This window comes from Saimiri boliviensis, chromosome 10 (assembly GCF_048565385.1).
Source record: "Saimiri boliviensis isolate mSaiBol1 chromosome 10, mSaiBol1.pri, whole genome shotgun sequence".
Lineage (NCBI taxonomy): Eukaryota > Metazoa > Chordata > Mammalia > Primates > Cebidae > Saimiri > Saimiri boliviensis.
This window is the reverse complement of record NC_133458.1, coordinates 94,546,739-94,566,112: the sequence shown is the minus strand read 5'-3', so window position 1 is coordinate 94,566,112 and position 19,374 is coordinate 94,546,739. Positions and strand designations below refer to the sequence as shown.

The following is a 19,374-nucleotide window of genomic DNA, read 5'->3' as shown; positions in this document are numbered from 1 at the left end:
GGGTATCTATGCTAATAACAAGTAACAGTACCCTCTAATACTTATAGAGCACTTTTATATTCGTCATCATAAAGTGATTTGGCTTTCAGAAAACCACTTTAAGATGAATAGGGTAGATTTTATTATCCCCTTTTACTGAGGAACTTCTTCAAAGAAGCATTGTGACTTATTCAAGACATGGCTGTCATGTGGTAGAAAGCAATGATATTTTATAAAGGCCTAGTTTTATATTTTACCATAAAATCTAAGGGAAATGCTTTATTGCATGTTCTTCCTCAATAAAAAGCTCACCAAATGAATGAATAAACAAAGAAACATAAATAAAAATGTAACAAAACTCTAAAGAGAAATGTGGGATTCCCTCTCTGGGGTCCCCTTCCACAACCTTCGTGGAAGCTTTGTCTCTCTCATCTTTTTCTCTCTCCTTTTTCTCTGCCTAAGTAAATCACTTTTCTGCAAAAAACAAAAAAAGGAGAGAAATGTCTCCAGCAGTCAGAAAGTAGAAACATGGAAGCAAATGAATATTTTCTGTTTGTTACTTCTGTGCCTGTAACCAGATTTGGCAAGGATGCAGAAAAGCCTGTGGTAGATTTGCAAGAAATATTTATTGAACTTAACTGGATTAGCATTACTTTGCTAAGTAGGAAAACAACAGACTATCTCTTTATCTATGAATACTTTGATATTCAGGTTGTATCAAGCATAAAATGGGCCAGATTGACTATGAATTCCTTGTTTTTCTTCAGCCAGATCTAGTTGTCTCCTGTAGCAGAGTCCTCAGGAGACTCTAAGCCAGAAAATCAGAGTCATCTGTCCATCTTTTTGACCAGATTGCAAGCATTTTCCCATGCCTCATTTTTGTAATTTTAAATTTATTACCAGTGGTAGTTTTTACTGCTATCTTCACAAGAATAAGAGGAGAACAAAACTTTTGGACGGAATTAGAAGTCCCTCACAGGCAAGGCTCCTGGGTTGCTAGTGTGATTTTAGGTGACTGGGGTATCGTGCTACCCTGTGGCCAGCCATGTGGGCACATCACCACGTCTTAATCTTCAGGACACTGGGGCAGAAAGCCCCATCCCCTTTACATCTCGGTAACTGAACTCTTAGATCTTAGCTGAGAATCCTGGAATTTTTGCTTTTTCTTTCTTTAACTTTCTTTTGAGATGAAGTCTCGCTCTGTCACTCAGGCTGGAATGCAATGGTGTGATCTCGGCTCACTACAACCTCTGCCTTCTGGGTTCAAACCATTCTCCTGCCTCAGCCTCCCAAGTAGCTGAGATTACAGGCACACACTACCACACCCAGCTAATTTTTTGTATTTTTATTAGAAGTGGAGTGTCACCATGTTCTAGCCAGGCTGGTCTTGAACTCCTGACCTCAGGTGATCTGCCCACCTCAGCCTCCCAAATTGCTGGGATTACAGGTGTGAGCCACCACGCCCAGCCTGAACTTTCTAATTATAATTATTTTCAGTTGAGTCTTCTCCTCTTGCCCAGACTTCTTTTAAAATTTTAACTCTTCAGGAGCCAAATAAATGTTTCCCTTTTTCTTGATTAATGTGTGTGATGTGCAAGTGTTCCTTAAAAAAATACCTAGTGTTTTTTTGTAACCTTTACAGCTTCATTCTGAGTTCTTTACTGACAATTTCTCGTTAGATAATACAACTTCTCCTTAGATACTACTACTCTTTTAAATTCACTTAGGCCGTTTAGTTCTCAAATGCCCGTCTGTTTTAGCTTGGCTGATTCTTCACTTGTTGGCCCCGTTCGGCCTTCAGGAGATGAGGCAAGATGAGTGCCCTCCGTAATTCCGGTTTCTCAAGGCTAATACTGAACAGGGGTTGGCAGAGTGGGGGATGGAAGGACACTTATTTAGCAGCCTGTTGATAGAGTGAGTCCCAGTTCAGCCGTTCACTAGCTCTATTATCTAGGAGAAAAGTAAGTTAATTTGTACAAACCTTAGTTTCCTTGTGTGTGAAATGAGTTACATAATAGCCATTTCCCAGTGTTGAGGTGGATTGAGATGGTAAAATCGGAGGTACTTTATAGTATTCGATGCTGTTGTTACTGCAGATGCTCTTTCATGGGCAGGTGGTGGATACACCTTGACAGAGCATTTCTAGGTTATCAGATGAAATATGTAGGCATGGTGGCGTATCAGTTGCTTGAATAAGGAAAAGGATAGGCTATTTTTTAAATTTAAATTTTATTTTTCCCCACTTTATTGAGGTATCACTGGCAAATAAGTAAATATATTTACCTTATAAAATGTGATATTTTGATATATGTAAACATTGTGGAATGTTTAACACAAACCAGCTAATTAACCGACCCATCTCCTCGTTATCTTTCTGTGTGTGTGGTGAGAACATTTGAGATCAACCCTCTCAACAGCTTTCAAGCGTATAAAACAGAATTAACTATGGTTACTGTGCCTATAAATTACATCCCCAGAATTATTCATCTTACAAGTGAAAGTTTATGTCCTTTAGCTGATGGCTTCCTATTCCTCCTCCAGCCGCGCGCCCCCAGGCCCTGGCAACCACCATTCTAATTCTACCCTCTGTTTCTTGAATTCAACTGTCTTAGTTCCCACATGTAAGTGAAATCATACGGTATTTGTGTCTTGATTTTTTCATTTAGAGTAATGCCCTCAGGTTTCATTCATATTGTTATAAATGGCAAGGTTTCCTTTTTTATGGCCAAATAATTTCCCTTGCATGTGAATACCACAGTTTTTAAAGTCTGCTTACCCTTTGAGGGACTCTTAGGTTGTTTCCATGCCTCGGCTGTTGCGAATGATGCTTCAGTAAACGTGGGAGTGCGCGGATCTCTTTGAGAAACTGATTTTGTGTTCTTTGGACAAAATCAAAAGTGGGGTTGCTGGATCACACAGTAGTTCTGTTTTTGATATTTTGAGGAACCTTCATACTGTTTTTTTCCATAGTAGCTGTACCAATTTACATTCCCACCAATAGAGCAAGAGGGTTTCATTTTTCTCCACAGAGGACAGGCCCTCCTTGATCCGGCTGCCTCATGATGATCAGATCCATGAGAAACTGAGCAAGTGAACGTTCGAAGAGCAGAGCGAACTGTCAGGGAAGAGTAAAGACAACACGCATTGTTTTGATTATAGAGAGAGGAGCTTGGAAACCAAGGGCAGACCAGCCTGCCACCAAAATGTAATAAAAGGAGCATCATGCCAAGGCTCCTCATTAGAAACTAGGATGCCAATGAACTTGGACTGGATGAATTTGGCATTGCTGGAAAGGGAAGCGTGATGATAGGTTGGAAGGTTAATCCAAGCAGGGCATTAACTGGGCCTGAATATGACTGTCCCGACTAAGAAAAAGTAATGCCAAGTCCAGTGCCTGGCAGAGCAAGGGTTAAGTAAATACTTGTTGAGTGAATCAGTGACACTAAAGACAGTGCAGAGAACCAGTTGCATAATTGAGGTTGTATTCTCACACCGCCCTCAGGAAAAGCCTGTCCTCTGAAGAAGAGAGTTACTGCATTCCACCCCCCAGGTCAGTGAGCCTCTGTGACCTGGGAAGCTCATTCTTTTAGCCCTGATGGAGCACAAGCCTTCTGAGCTCAGGGAAGTGAGGTGTGCCTAGGTGTGATGCTGGCTCTAAGCCTTTATGCTATGTCTCTGTTTTCATGTGTAGGCCACCATTTGTTTTAGTTTAATAAATCATCTCTGTGAAAATGCTTTAGGTCCATCGTAGGATCTGTAAAGTGGAACCCGTTTGCGTTCTCTGACAGTAAACTACATTAGGGTTGTGTCTAACGGGAATGGTGTCCCTGTTTATTCTTTCCTTTGAACAATTATAGAATGGCATTTTGCTCTGATAATGTTGTAAACTGTCAGGTCATCATGTCCTCCTCTTGTGTATGTGCCTTGGGTTGATTGTGTTTCACTTAATTTTGCCTTGTTTCTATTGGTCTGCCATGGCTGCCTCTGGCTTAGACAGCTACAGTGTAATTTTTGGCTTAAGAAGCCAGTGGAGACCCTAGATCCCTATGTTACTGGCTGTTTCATGCTGTACATCGTGAAACACATCTCCAGTTTAGGTTTCTTCAATTTGGAGGGAGAAGCATAGTGAATCCAGGAACCAAGAACATTCTCAGCCCCACCAAAGCACTTTACCCTAGGCTGTCTGATACCAAAGTGGACACTGTACCTGGTTTTATTCTCCACAGGTGACTTGCCTCAGCCACTGTATGCTCTAATGTTGCTGTAGGAGGTCATGGTTTTTGAAATACACGGAAGTGCTTCGAGAGACTGGTTATAAAATTCTGCCCATGATGAGAAATGCCACAAGATACTCACTAAGTGCTGGAAACGTACTCTAGTACGATGTTTATGGGTTCATTGCTGTTTAAGGGACAAATATAAACCACACCTGTAAAACTGGGAGAATTAGGTGGCAGATTAATTTGATGTTGGCAGCTTGAGTTGTCAAAGTTTAGATGCTTCTGCTGCAATTATCAACTTGTAGTCACTTTGTTCCCTCACACAATACGGAAATAACCGAGGAATGATTTAAATAATTTTCCTGAACTCAAAATCTGTCAGGAACTAAGGCAGTCCTGTAACTCTCAGATTTCTCCAGTTCCAGCCTCGTGGTAGCCCACTAGACCATGGGGCCTGCGTGGAAGAGGAAAGTAAAAATGTCTGGACCTGTGTTTCCTAAGTCAGTGGAGTGCTGTGTCTCTTGCTTATATATAGAGTACAGGATTTCATATTAGTGTGCACGGTACTCACAGCTGAAAGGAGTATTTATATGCAGCCTTCAGAGGTATGCTTGGTATGAAAACCGTAAGTGATTTGCCTCACTGGTTTGTTTAAAATTCTCGAGCATATTGCTGTCCTAACATAGCTTTTATTCACTGCATCTCCTTTACAGTGGAGGGAAATGACCATGTGGTGAATAAAAATATACTGGACTTGATTCCCATCGCAAGAAAGGCCTCCGATGTTTATGTTAGAAGGTGATCCTGTGTTTCTTCTGCTTGACAGAAGGCTTGGATGTATAATGAGGTATTAACATGTGTCAGATCTTGTGTCTCCCCCGAACTTGGTGTTGTCTTGTAACACTTGAGTTCTATTTATTGAAATGATGACATGCGGTAATCGGGGCATTGCGGTAATCGGGGCATTGCTGTTCGGCAAGCCAGGTGCACGTCTGCGTCAGAGGTTATTGGGAGAGTGGCTATTGGAACATTAACTCCAGATTTCCTGACTTTTGTGTGATGAAACTATCAAACCCAATGTAGAGTTAAACCAATATCAAAAGCAAGTGAAAAGAAAAACCATTGCTCCCTGAAAGGAAAAATGCCACATCAGCAATACTAGGGGATTTATTTGTAATCCTTTGGTCTGATATGGATTCACTTATTTTCTCTAGTTTGGCTGTGATAAATAAAGCATTTTAAATGCTGAAGTAAACTGTGAGACAGCATTCACAGTGAGTATTGTTCTTGTTACCTACTGAAAACCTCCACATAGGCTTGAATTGGATCCCAGCAGAGCCCATCATGGCTTGCCAGTGTGTCATCCTTAAAACGGTTTCCCATGACATCTCATTTTTCTTGGGAATATGTTGTTACCCCTGGAAGAGAGTATAAATGCAAAATAGCTTTTTGCTTGTTTGGTTTACTTTTAATGGAGAAAGAAGCCAGGGTTGATGAGGTTGAGATGCTGTGTGCTCATCTAGTCACTTACATAAAGTGAAAAATGAAAGCTTTTTCTATAGCTGCTTGTATAATTCTTTCTGGTGCACTCTTCCTCTTCTGGGGTAACACAGTCTTGATGTAATGATGTGAGAGGAGTAAGTCAAGCTTGGTATGTTGCTGACAGGCAAAATCTTACAATTAAGCTGATTAAGTCTTAAATTGGTCAGTTTCCAACTTTGATATTAGAGTATTTAGCAGGATACAATTTTATAAGTTGCTGCTTTCTAAAGGAGCCTTAGGGTGTGACGAAGGAAATCCTTTTGTCAAACTAAAAGGTGAACTCGATACAACTGCCTTCCTGTCAACTCCGTGCATTCCTGAAATAGGGCAGGCGTTGCTGCTGGGCTCAGGTATCCCAAGGTACAGCTTTATCCATTCGAAAACCCTTATGTGTTCGGCTCAATTAGATTAATTTCCTTCCTCACCAGGATTCACAGTGCTTTGCAGTTTACCTGTGGTAACTAAATACTAGTTTTGTAAGTAAAAGGTACTGTTATTGACCTCAAAAGGGCCATGGCTCTTTTGAACTTACGGAGAGGAGTTCCCAACAACCGTTTCTAACCAAGATGGAATATGGGTTAGCAAAACTGTTTTTTAAGTAGAGTTTTCTACTGGCTAAGAGGCTTTTGCATTTAGAGGAGAGTTCTTGTTTGTTTTTTTAACTCTGTATCATTTCTGTTTGGTGTCTGTAAAAAACATCTGGCATGTCATATCCCAGCGTGCAGTTTTCTGTATCTCCTCGAGTTACTAGCATATTTTAAATACTCTTGGTTTAAAGATGAAGATCTTTAAGCTAAACCCAAGCTGCTGTCTATTGAGAGGTCACACAGAAATCCACCTCGAGTGAAACATGGTTGTATCATCAGGACTAAGCAAAAGTCAAGGGCAGAGTCCGCTACGCTGAGCGGCCTTAGGTTAAGTGGTATAATATTTCTGAAGCGCAGTAAAGAAAGAATGGGCACTGTTTGCACTCTTCGGTGATCACACTTCATCTTTTAATCTCCCCTTATCCTTCCCCATGGGAAGACAAAAATGGGAAGATTCAAATAATTATTTATAGGGTTAGGCATTCAATGGTCTGTGAACCTAATACTTTCCAGAATCCTAGTGTTCTAAGAATCCTCAGGAATCACAGGTCAAGCATGACTAATTAAGGCCACATCTGGCAGGACTGGCACACGTCTTCAACAGTGATAATAGTAACACTATCCCCTTCTTGATCTAAGTGACAAATTATGGAGTAGTTACGTTCACATTCCTTTTTTTGTGGGTTTCTTACATAACTCAGACAGGTAAGAACAGGCCATTAAATCCTATTTATTTATTCAAGAAATATTTATTGAGTGCCCAGTATTTGCCAGGCCCTGTACTAGGTACAAAGGATATAATTGGGAACAAAACCATAAAGAAATCCTGTTTTTGTGCAATTTATGTGTTAGCTCTAGGGAGGCGACCACAAATAAATGAAGTAAGTGAAACAAAAGTTATGTTGGGAAATGAAACTGCCATGGAGAAAAGTAAGATAAAGAAAGTGGAGGGGGGAGCATGGAGTTGTCCCAGTACTACCGAGGGTGGCCTGGGAGTCGCCCCAGGGAGAAGACATTTGAGTAATGACCTGCAGGAAGTGGGAAGGTGGCCAACAGGGAGAGCAGCATTCCAAGTAGAGGGAACAGCTCAGCCTGGGGCCCTGAGGTGGGAGGCTGCCCGGTGTGCTGGAGGAACCGCAGGGAGGCCAGTGGGGCTGGAGTGAGTGAGAAAGAGAGCAGGGGGAGATAACGTGGCTGTGGGCACCCACATAGGCCCGTGCAGGGCTTGAGGCATTTACTTTCTGGGACATGGGGAGCCACTGGGGCCTTGAAAAGAGGAGTGACAAGGTGGACAAATGGGTACTTTAATAGTGTGACTCTAACTGCCATGTCTTGGGTAGACTGGAGGGGACAAGAGTGGAAGCAGGGGGACTGATGAAGAGGGGATTGCAGTAGTCCAGTAACAAGATGATTGTCCGGGACTAGGTGGTAGTTGTGAAGGTGGTGGGAAGTGGCAGAGTTCTGGGTGGATTTTAGAGGTAAGGGCCTCAGGTTTGGTTTGGGTATGAGAGAAAGAAAGAAGCCAAGGATGGCTCCAGAGTGTCTGACCTGAACAACTGGAGGGATATGGTCAGCATTCGCTGTGATGGCTGGAGGAAGTTTGGAGGAAGATGGCAATCAGGATCTCTGCTTTGGCCAGGTTAAGTTTGAGATGCCTATTAGGTGCCGAATGATAGTTTTCAGTGGGCAATTTTAAAAATTATTCTAGAGATGGGTCTCACTCTGCTTCCCAGGCTGGAGTGCAGTAGCTTTTCAGAGGCATGATCATAGTGCACTATAGCCTCAGAGCCCTGGCCTCCAGCCATCCTCCCACCGCAGCCACCTAGGTAGCTGGGACTATAGTTACATACCACCATGCCCAGCATCCAGTGGGTAGTTTTTGGTGTTCGTGTCTGGAGTTCAGGAGAGAGGTCAGGACTCAAGGGAATGGTGAGCATTAAAATAATAGACTGGATGCAATCCAAGAAGCAGTGTAGGAGACCAAGAAGGAGGTACCACCAAGGTGGGAGGTAAAGCCAGGAGGGAGTGACCTGGAAGCCAAGGCAGTGTTCCAAGGAGAGGGGCCTGGTCATCCCTAGCAAGTGTTGCCTCTGGGGCAAGATTGTAAGCTGAGGCCCAAGATAAATGACTCACCAAGGGCCGTGGCTGGGGAATAGCTGGGTTAGGGCCCAAGGTCAAGTTCACTTTTTCTCTGCCATGAGAGTCCTCTGGCTGTTCCTGACCTTTGATTGCTGTTTTTTTGTTGTTGTTGTTGTTGAGACGGAGTGTCGCTCTTGTTACCCAGGCTGGAGTGCAATGGCGCGATCTCAGCTCATCGCAACCTCCGCCTCCTGGGTTCAGGCAATTCTCCTGCCTCAGCCTCTGGAGTAGCTGAGATTACAGGCACGCGCCACCATGCCCAGCTAGTTTTTTGTATTTTTAGTAGAGACGGGGTTTCACCATGTTGACCAGGATGGTCTCGATCTCTTGACCCCGTGAAGCACCCGCCTCGGCTTCCCAAAGTGCTGGGATTACAGGCTTGAGCCACCGCGCCCGGCTGATTGCTGTTTTATGTCATCGTGTGCTTTTGCATTGGAGGTGGCATTGTAAATATTTGTACTAGTTCTGATATTTTAGCAGCAGTATCTTAATGATTTTGTTTTTTAGAATGTATTAGAATTTTGATTTCTCATATTTTTATATAACTACGGAATGTATGTATGTTCACTATAGATAAGTTAGAAAAGCAGATAAGCAAAAGGAAAGCTAAGCTGTTGATTGTAGTTACACCACTCAGAACAATCATGCTTACAAATCAGTGTGTGTCCGCTCATACTTCTCCAACCACATATGTAGACACATGTATTTTTTCAAAACATGATTTTGTGCTAAATATTATATATCTCTCTCCCACCAACAATGTTATAATTAAACATTGTTGTATTTTTTTTCTTAAACAGTGCCTAGGTATTTATTCTATGGTTTACAAGGACATGGTGATAAGAAATGACCTAGGGATTGCCAATGGCAACAAATCCAGAAATCCGAGAGTGCTACTTAAGAAAATCATTTCTATTCATTGAGCAAAGCATGTGCTGGGCGCTATTGCCAGGCATTTTATTCACAATATGTCCTTCGTTCTCATAATAGTCCTGTGAGGTATAGCTGTTACTGTTTCCACTTTTATAGCAGACGCCCTAAGAGATAAAGACATTTATTTGCTTGTGGTTACCTTGAGCAAATGTTGGAGCAGGGATGGATTTGGTCCGTCTCTTACCTCTTTCTGTGTTTCGGATTTGAGCCCAAGCTAAGATGTCCCTCCAGCTGCCTGCCTCTGCATTGCCCGCCGTGGTGCTGGGCAGGCAGGGTGGTGGCACCGGCTGGGAGGGGTTGCTGGAGGCCTGCCACCCACCCAGGGTGGCTCTACTCCCCAACCATGCCACTGAGACGTGTCTGAGGAGGCACCATTTATTTCTCTGTGGTTCATAAGACAACGTATAGAAAATTAGCATTTTATCCTTCTAGCTGTATTCTGTTAAAAATGCATCTAAATGCATCCTGTGTCATATTGATCCCCTTTGAGCTAAGAAAAAAAATGGCATTTCCCTCAAGCAATTAAATATGTATTTGTTTTCTACAGATTCTCCAGTACACCAAGCACACACTTAAGATGGGCTTAAACTTTATTTATTTTTTTAATTTATTTATTTTGAAACAGAGGCTTGCTCTATCACCCAGACTGGAGTGCAGTGGCAGGATCACAGCTCACTGCAGCCCCAGCCTCCTGGGCTCAAGCAACCTCCTGAGTAGCTGGGACTATAGGCATGCATTATCATACCCAGCTTTTTTTTTTTTTTGTAGAAATGAGTCTCATTATGTTGTTGAAGCTGGTCTCAAACTTCTGGCCTCAAGTGATCCTCCCGCCTCAGCCTCCCAAAGTGCTGGAATTACAGGCATAGCCACCATGGCTAGCCAAAACTAAATACGTCAGAACCTTCTGTGATTCCCTTTCAGCCCTTCTCGAGCACCCTAGTCTTGTTAGTCTTGCAGTAGAATCAATATAATGTGTAACGTAATGTATGTAATAAATAGTATATAACACATAGTATTACTGTGTGTCTGTGATAGAGGCGTGTTTAATATGTGGTATACAGCAAGAGTTAAAATGTTGAAAAGCTGTAGTGGGGAAAAAATCAGATTGTGTTTGAAGTCACAGTTGTGTTGTTATTTACAAAATTAACGTGGCACGATGAGGATAAAAAGAGTTCCTCCTGTGTTTCCAGTGCCTCTGTTGGTATCCAGAATGTTGAGGGAACGCTTATGTTACCAAGTCACTAAACACGTTCCAAAGCAGTTCTGAAAGAGGCAGCTTCACACAACAAATCACTAGGATGTTTTTATCTTTTCAGGTGCTTCGATGACAGGACCCGTACGTAACTGCTATCACCAGCTTATTGTTAGATGGAGAGTTTAATCTTTATCCAGAGTGGATGAGTGCTGCTTAAAGTTTTGCTTTGTTTTTTCCAGTTTTTAGCCCATCACAAAATACAGTGTTGATGCACAGATCCCTCTAACCTGCTTCTTGGTGCTCCCATGACCACAGACTTGGTCCAGCTATTCTCTGCATTCTTTTCCAGACACACCTTTGGTGCTCAGAATTTCGGCAGATTTTTAAAGCAATGCATATGGATGGTGATCTTGTAATTCTGTTTTCTTTTCCTTTCTTCAACTCCTTTAAGTTTGGGTCTAGAGTGATCAGAGTGTGAAGGCACTTCTGGATGGGTTAAGTGAAGCTGAGCCATTTTGTAGGGTACTCATCATGGTGCTCATAGAGGCGTAACATACAGGACCATAAATTAAACTTGCAGAATCACCCTAGCATTGGGAAGTTGTCTGAGAGGTAAATTCCATCCATCTGAAAGTACCTCTTCCTGCTGGTAAGTGGGAACCTCCTCATTTAATAGGGATTTTATCTTGTTATTATATATACATATGTTCTACCTGAACAATCAATAGTTTGAAAAATAAAACTTTTTTGATTTGGATTTGGAGTGGTATACTTTATATAAGTTTTAGGCAAGCTTAGAGAGATGCTAGTCTAAAACCCAGAGTTTGTGTAAGGATTGTGATTTATAAAAATGCTTTTATGTGTTAGTTTAAAAATTCAGGTTTATAGTTTATTTTGAATTTGATTTATGGACAGAGTATTACTCTCATATATTAAGGTTGATGGGTTTCTCTCCCACCCTCTCTTCAGAACTTTCCTGTTTGTCCTTTCTAATAAATTTGGGAGTGTGGAACACACTGTCCATGATTCTTCCTTCCAACATTAGATTTACACTAATTAACAGAAGAAAGCAAGCATCTTTCAAAAACTCGACTTTAAGTACTTGGATATGTATGATCAGAACCATTAAAAAGAACACAATGTTTAGTGCATCTCTCTTCTCTTAGCGAGCACAGGAACTTCTCTTGGCTGCTCCCTGTGTTGAGGCAGGCCAAGTATAGCTCTAAGTACTGAAATCTTGGAGACTAAAAGGCTGTATCTTTTTGTAGAAAAGTAAGGACCCCTTTTTGTTCATTAGTTTTGTTTTTGTCACTGGTTAGCTTTTTAAAATGTTTAAAAGGTTGGGCATGGTGGCTCACTCCTGTAGTCCCAGCACTTTGGGAGGCCAAGGTGGGTGGATCACCTGAGGTTGGGAGTTAGAGAGCAGCCTGACCAACATGGAGAAACCCCCTCTACTAAAAATACAAAATTAGCTGGGTGTGGTGGCGCATGCCTATAATCCCAGCTACTCAGGAGGCTGAGGCAGGAGAATCACTTGAACCCAGGAGGCTGAGGTTGCAGTGAGCCGAGATTGTGCCATTACACTCCAGCCTGGGCAAACAAGAACAAAACTCCATCTCAAAAAAAATGGTGAAAAGCTGTTACATCTTACATACTCCCTCTCCCCCATGTTGGTGAGATTCCAAAGTTTGGAATTTTTAACTTTTCTAAGCTGGAATTTAGTCATTGTTTAAAAAAAAAAAAAAAAACTTTTTAGTCTTTCTGAAGTTGTGAATAGAGAGTGAAAATTTCATAGAATTTTTTTTGGTCAGGCTGAATACACATTTAAGAAATAAGTCCCAAATGCTAAAGAGCATTGGAATTTGGGGATGGCGATACGGCTGAGTGTAGTCATAAGAGACAAGATACTGGGCATTTGGACAAAGCACACTATCCTCTTTGAGAAGAAGAGGAAGGTTTCCATTCCATACTGCAAATAGTCCCCACATTATTCCAAGTCATGTTGGCTAATATGTCAGCAATAACAGAAAGTCCCAAGAAAATGATGCTGGCATGCCTCAGTCCTCGTCCTAACTCTGCCCTGTTGCTTAGTAGGAAAAGGTAGAGTAGTTCATAGAAGCCTATCATGGCCCTAGAGAGAGGACGTTGAATTCAGAATATTTTGCTTTGTTTTACAAATAATTCCAGAGTAGGAGTGGGGCATGATTAGTGGACTTTCCTTTATGGACTTCCTTGTTGCACTGGAGGATGGTCATATTTCTCTCCTCGGAGTGTTTTCCTGATGGTTGGATGAAATGTTGTGTGTGACATGCTTAGCACAGGGCCCCACACGTTGTCAGTACACAGTGTTAGCGGTTGCCGTTACCACCATCACTGCTAATCATGTGTTACCATCAAATGCTGAATTGTGAGTCTAGCATCGATTTATCCTCAGTGGAACACATTGTGAGGCGTCCCAGAGTTCAGAAGAACTAGAATCTAGTTGCACTTTAGATAAAGGAGCCTCTGAAATAAAAAGTGAATACTGTTCCATTCCGAACCAGAATCGACATTCTACCGGGGAGATTATGACTGAGTGGCGTTCATTTAGTGATGCCTCTTGGTGGCCTCTGTGCATCCCCTATGTGCCAGGCACTTGTCTAGGTGCTGACCACATAAAGATGAAGAAGCTGTACCTGGTCCCTGCACTCAGAAGTGTCTGAGGTTGGGCTGCTACAATGAAAACTGTAGACTGGTTGCTTACACACAAACATTTGTTTCCCACTGTTCTGGAGGCTGGGGAATCTGAGATCAAGTTGGTGAGGGCCTGCTTCCTGGTTTGTGGATGGCTGTCTTCTTGCTGTGTCCACAAGTGTCACAGAGAGAGAAAGAGAAAAAGAGAGAAGAAAAGCTCTCTGGTGTTCTCTTCTTATGAGGGCACTAATCCCATCCAGAGACCCTCATGACCTACTCATCTCCCAAGGCTTCACTCCGAATATCATCACATTGCCGATTACAGATTCAACACAGGAATCGGGGGGCACAGATATTTCAGTCCGCAGCAGCAAGCTTAAGGTTTTTGGGGTTTAGAGACAATGTTCCATTTTGTGTGCTTCAGTTTCATCATGTGTAAAACTTGGAATTTAATAATAATAGCTACGTTAAGGAGTGGCTTTGAGAGCTTAATGAGTAGCCTGGAGCCAGGCACTGCTGTGCAGAAGTGCACAGTGTTCTGGGCTTGGTTAAGCAAGTTGTGGTATGGCTGCTGGGAGTTGTGGCATTTCTAAGATTTACCTCTTTCCTGTCTTCATCCCAGTTCTACATGCAAATGACCTCCCAGACTCTAGCAGGCCTGTGGCTGCCACCTTTCATTTTAGCTCCCTGAATCTTCCCCTTCATTCAGCTACCTGAAATCCCACCTCCTCCCGGAGGCCTTGCTGTCTAATTAGCAGACAGCTGTGATTTCTTCTTGCCCACCCTTTATACATCCGGCTCCTAGAACTCTCCCATTTCTTGCTTAGGGACACAATGTAAGTACATTCACTTAAGTTAATGTGCCTGTGTTGTTCTGTTGTGTCAATGTGTATGACTTCATCTGTTTTAGGAAACAAGCGCTGAGGCAGGAATTTGGCTTAACTCATTTATACAGGGCTTAGTAAAAGGCTCTGTGGAATTAGAGACACCTAATAAATGCTTCAGACTTTTGAATGATGCTGTAATCATTTTAATGGAGGCTGATGTTGTGTGTGTTTAAACAAATGGCATGTTTTACAGCAACATTCTGGCAAATTAGCAGCATCTAAATTTTAAAAAGTCTGTACTTAGAAAATGAATTTTGTAAACTGTGGTAACATGCCGTTATTTATTGCTGAGCTCATTTAAGCAGAGGCCCAAATGCAATGGTGGGAGCCAAGATTTAATTTTTTGCAATATATGTTTTTTGAAAAGTTGGTTGGCATGGCAGGGTTTGAGTGGGAAAGGCGGGATGATTTTAAGGCGTTATTGTGAACTTAATGCATATTTTAAAGAGTTAGTTAAGAACCCTTTATATTAGGTTAGCAGATGTGATTTGGCACCGCCTCTTTCCACACATGTGCCCTTTTCATTAGGAATGTGTGCCTGATGTGGTGCAGATGGCATTTACGCCACTTGGTAATATTTTCCACAACCTGTTTTTAGTAATTAGGCTTGAATTTGCTGGTTCAAAATACAGGACGTCTTTCGGCAACTTTGTAAACGAAGGAACTTGAAATGTGGTGATTATACCAGCAGAGGGCAGTGTAAGCCAGTGTTTCATTTGCAGTCAGCCTTCCTGGCCATCCCGCGGCCTTGGCTGTGTTTCTACACCCCAGAGCCAGAATGTTCCCATTACTTTGAGACACAGATGCAGTTTGAGAATTAAAAAAAAAAAAAACAAAAATTAATTGCAAATGAAAAAGTTTAAAAATGGTCTTTTATTGGCCATTTTCTAGTAAGAAGATAAATTGTTCAGAATAGATTTGAGCTACAGTTGTGTTTTATGAATTTTTTTGAGTCATCAATATGATTATGTGAAAAGTGTAATTATTATGTAAATCATTTTGCTAACGCATATAGAAGGCAAAATATTTAATTTGATAGTAAGTGTTTTTCCTTGCTCAATAGTGGATAGTAAGATTTTCATTATGTGTGTAAGGGTTTCAGTTATTTTTATGATGGGGGTGGGGGGAAACTCATTTCCGATTTACGTGGTCCAGTCAAGTGTCTGTGACCTTCAGAGCGTTAACACCAAAGGACTGCTTCTTGTTATAGCCTATTGTCCCTTATAACCAACAGTGTTGCCTTTTACTCATAATTTTTTCTTCACCACAGAACTTCTCAGTAGCCCTACCCTCTGGCCATCTCATTCCCTTCATTCTTGTTTTCTCCAACTCTAAGAGCAGACAGAGGCCCTGCCTCCCCTTCTCCCTTTACAGTGGCCTCCCTTTCAGTTCTGCGTACTCCTCTCCCTTTTAGTGTCTTCTGCCTCACGCCATCCTTGCTGTTATGTATGAAGCCCTGACCTCCAAGGTATTTGGAGATGGTGCCTTTGAAGAGATGATGAAGGTTAAATGAGGTCAGATGGGTAGGGCCTGATAAGAGCTATTGCTGGTATAGGAAGAGGAGGAGCACCAGAGCCCTCTGTCTCAGCTGTGTGAGCACACAGCAAGAAGACCAGTCGATGAGCCAGGAAGCAAGACCTCAGCTGAACACTCCTGTTGGTGCCTTGATCTGGGACTTCTGCTCTCCAGAACTGCTTCTGTTGTTCAGGCCACCCTGGCGGTGGTATTCTCTTATGGCAGCCTAAGATGACTGATGCCCTCTTGGGATCCCATAGGGATTTGAGGTTTGGAGAAGGGGACCATGATTACCTGTTGGAAGGCAGCAGAGGCTCTGCTAGGACAGGTGGGCTGAAGATTAGCAGAAAGCCAGAGAATTGCTTGAGGTAGGGGCTTGATGTGGTTAGGGCTTGTGTCCCCACCCAAATCACATCTTGAATTATAATCCCTATAATCCCCATGTGTCAGAGAGACCAGGTGGAGGTGATTGAATCATGGGGGTGGTTTCCCCCACGCTGTTCTCATGATAGTGAGTGAGTTCTCACAAAATCTGATGGTTTTGTAAGGGGCTCTTTCCCACTTCACTTGGCACTTCTCTTTCCTCCCTGCTTGTGATGAAGATGCTTTGTTTCCTCTTTGCCATTCACCATGACCATAAGTTTCCTGAGGCCTCTCCAGTCATGCTGAACTGTGAGTCAATTAAACCTCTTTCCTTTATAAATTACCCAGTCTCAGGCAGTTCTTCATAGCAGTGTGAAAATGGACTAATAGAGGGTCTGCGTAGGAGGTCCGGGAGAGTGAACAAATACATAGAATGATTGTGTGCTCTTGATGGAGAATGAAGAGATAGGCTTGGATGAAACTGAAGACTTGCGGGAACAAGACGGGATAGGTTGTGTGGAGCCTTGAAAGTAGTTTGGCTTTGTTGCTATGGGAGCTTCTCAGATTCAGAGATGGCACACCCTTGGGTACATGTGGGAATCAGGTACACCAAAGCACAGAGTAGAGACTGTGCCCCTCTCTGGGGTGCCAGTTTTTCTGGGTGGGGCTTCTTCCTTGTTGGGACTCCAGATGTAATTCTGTGTGTTTCCTCTTTGCCGCCTTATTAAGGGGGCTTTGGTAGCATGATTGAGGGCAGTGAAGGAAAGAGAGCATCATTAAAACACCATGAGCAGGTGCGGCTCGGCCCTTGGCTCCCTCCAGCCGCAGGGTGGGGCTGAGCTGGCAAAAATTTTTTTAAAAGTTTAAAAAGTACCACAAGCAAAACATGAATAAGTGGAGGTGAAGCAGGTATTTCTGCCTGGAAGGAGAGGCTTCGGTCTGCTTGCCCTTCTGCCAGAAATTTTCAAGTGCTGGATGCCTCGTGGTTCATTCTTCCCTCATGGCATTCCTGTAAAATAGGTGGCTGCTTTTCAGCAGATGACAGTTTGGAAACAGAACTTATTAATATGTGTAGGGTCACAAACAAGCTGGCTGATGTGTCAGGACAAAACCCAAGCCAGTCCAAGCATGTCCAGGCCTTTCGTGCTATAGAGCGGTTAGGCAGAAGCGAGCAGCCCTGGAGAAGCGATGCTGGGGCTGGAAAGGAGACTGCTGGTATTTGGCAAGTCAGCCCTTTGGTTTCTGCCCCACCCCTTGCCAGCTGTGTAAATGTAGCCTCTGTTCTGAGTGAACATCAGGGATCTATACTGATGGGAAGAGGAAAGAAGGGATATTGGAGAGGCAGACGATTTACTTTTAGACCCTCTCTTGATCAGAAAAAGAAATACAAAAATTTCTTTTGCCTCTGAGCTCCACTTCAGAGGGTTACATTGCTGATTTTTGCATATTACCACTTCTCATAGCCTTACTGTATTTTGAACATACATACTTCTTCTCACCTCTGAGACGTGGGGACATGTATCAGTGTCTGAAATGATTTTATTTATATGTTTTCACATACTGTCTCTTGCTTTGGCCACACAAGAATCTTAAGTTCCAGTTAAGGCCAGGACTGCGGTCTGCCCTGTGGTATCTCCACGTTTATGATGTGCTTGTAACATTTGATAAAGATTTGCGAATGAATATGTAGAGTACTGAAGAGGGAGGGTCAAGTTGTCCTGAGCAAAGAATACATTCTTCCCACCCTGGCTTCTGCTCATCACACCCTTACTTTTGTGTGCAGTTCGTTCTAAAAGGCATTCTTGCTATTGGCTTGCTTGCAGGCATTGCCACAGGGGGGCGATGCAGCATTTGAAAAGAAGAGGCAGTGGTCAACATCTGCAGGCAGGCACCTGTCTTTTGGGTGTGCCCAAAGCTCAGTGAGAAGTGAAATATCACTGTGGCACTCTCATTGCCCCCGAATGGGCAGAACAACCCAGTGAACTTGCTGCCTGAGACAACTGACTATATTTTGGCAATGTGAAATGGTCATATACTAGGAGAAATTTTTAGCAAGTTGAAAGGAACATATGTAGGTAGGAGAAATTTTTAGCAAGTTGAAAGGAACATATGTAAGTGGTAATTGATCAAGAATCAAGTTTTTCAGATACTTAAGTTTGAAGTTATCCAATCAGTAATTTTTTTGTTTGCAACGAACAGTAGTCTGTTTTCACACTGCTGTTAAAGATATACCTGAGACTGGGTAATTTATAAATAAAGAGTTTTAGTGAACTCACAGTTCCATGTGGCTGGGGAGGCCTCACAATCGTGTTGGAAGGCAGAAGGCATGTCTTACCTGGCAACAGACAAGAGAGAATGAATCAAGTGAAAAGGGAAACCCCTTATAAAGCCTTTAGATCTTGTGAGACTTATTCACTACCAGGAGAACAGCTTGGGGGAAACCACCCCCATGATTACGTTATCTCTCACCAGGCCCCTCCCACAACACATAGGAATTATGGAGCTACGTTTAAGATGAGATTTGGGTGGGGACACAGCCAAACCATGTCAAACACCGAATTCACAGATGCTAATTAATGGTGGGAAGTAAGGGGTGATAAGTCATACTGAAGTATTGAAACATCAAAATTTAAAAATGCTTTTAAAAAGATTATGCCTTTCTATGTTCTTCAAATGCACGTGGCAACTAGAACTAGAACACTTTGTAGGAACCCTTTCAGGGACATGTTTTAAGAAAGATAATTTAAGTTACATGAAATACTGTATTGATTGTTTGTCCATGGATGGAAATTTCTAGATAAAAAATTCCTTTTTTCTTTTCTTTCCATTTTGTGGGGGGAAATCGGACCTCAGTCTACTGCCCACTCTGGAGTGCCGTGTGGGATTATAGCTTACAGCAGCCTCCATCTTTCCAGGCCCAGGTGCTCCTCCCATCTCAGCCTCCTAAGTAGCTGGACTACAGGCACAAGTCACTACACTCCGCTAAATTTTGGAGCTTATTATTATTGTTATTATTGTATAGATCAGGTTTTACCATGTTGCCCAGGCGGGACTCAAACTCCTGGGCTCAAGCACTCTGCCTGCCTCAGCCTTCCAAAGTGCCAGGATTATAAATGTGAGCCACCGCATCCAGCCAGAAATTTCTAAAAGCAGTTCTATGAAGTAATTTAAGCAGTTTTTCTTTTTTTCCTTTCCTTCCCTGCTTTTAATTTTTTTATATACTTTTAAAATTGCTTACCACTTGTCTGAAAAGGCAGTATAATATCAAAGCACAGTCCAACTGTGCATTTTAACTAAATAGAAGCCAAAAATAAGGAGCTGCCATTTCTAAAAATGACATT

At 42.5% G+C, this 19,374-nt stretch overlaps 1 protein-coding gene across 2 annotated transcripts in view; it reads left to right on the top strand.

Annotated features, from left to right (window-relative positions):
* Window positions 1–19,374, top strand: part of JAZF1 (JAZF zinc finger 1) — a 349,651-nt gene that overhangs the window by 72,609 nt on the left and 257,668 nt on the right. Inside the window, exon 1 of one of the 2 annotated variants that reach the window (XM_074379648.1) lies at window positions 1–19,374. This exon is cut by the window's left edge and continues 11,072 nt beyond it; it is cut by the window's right edge and continues 13,181 nt beyond it. The exons of the other annotated variant lie outside the window; for it this stretch is intronic. The gene's annotated coding sequence lies outside the window, so the exon portion shown is untranslated. 2 annotated transcript variants of the gene reach the window in all.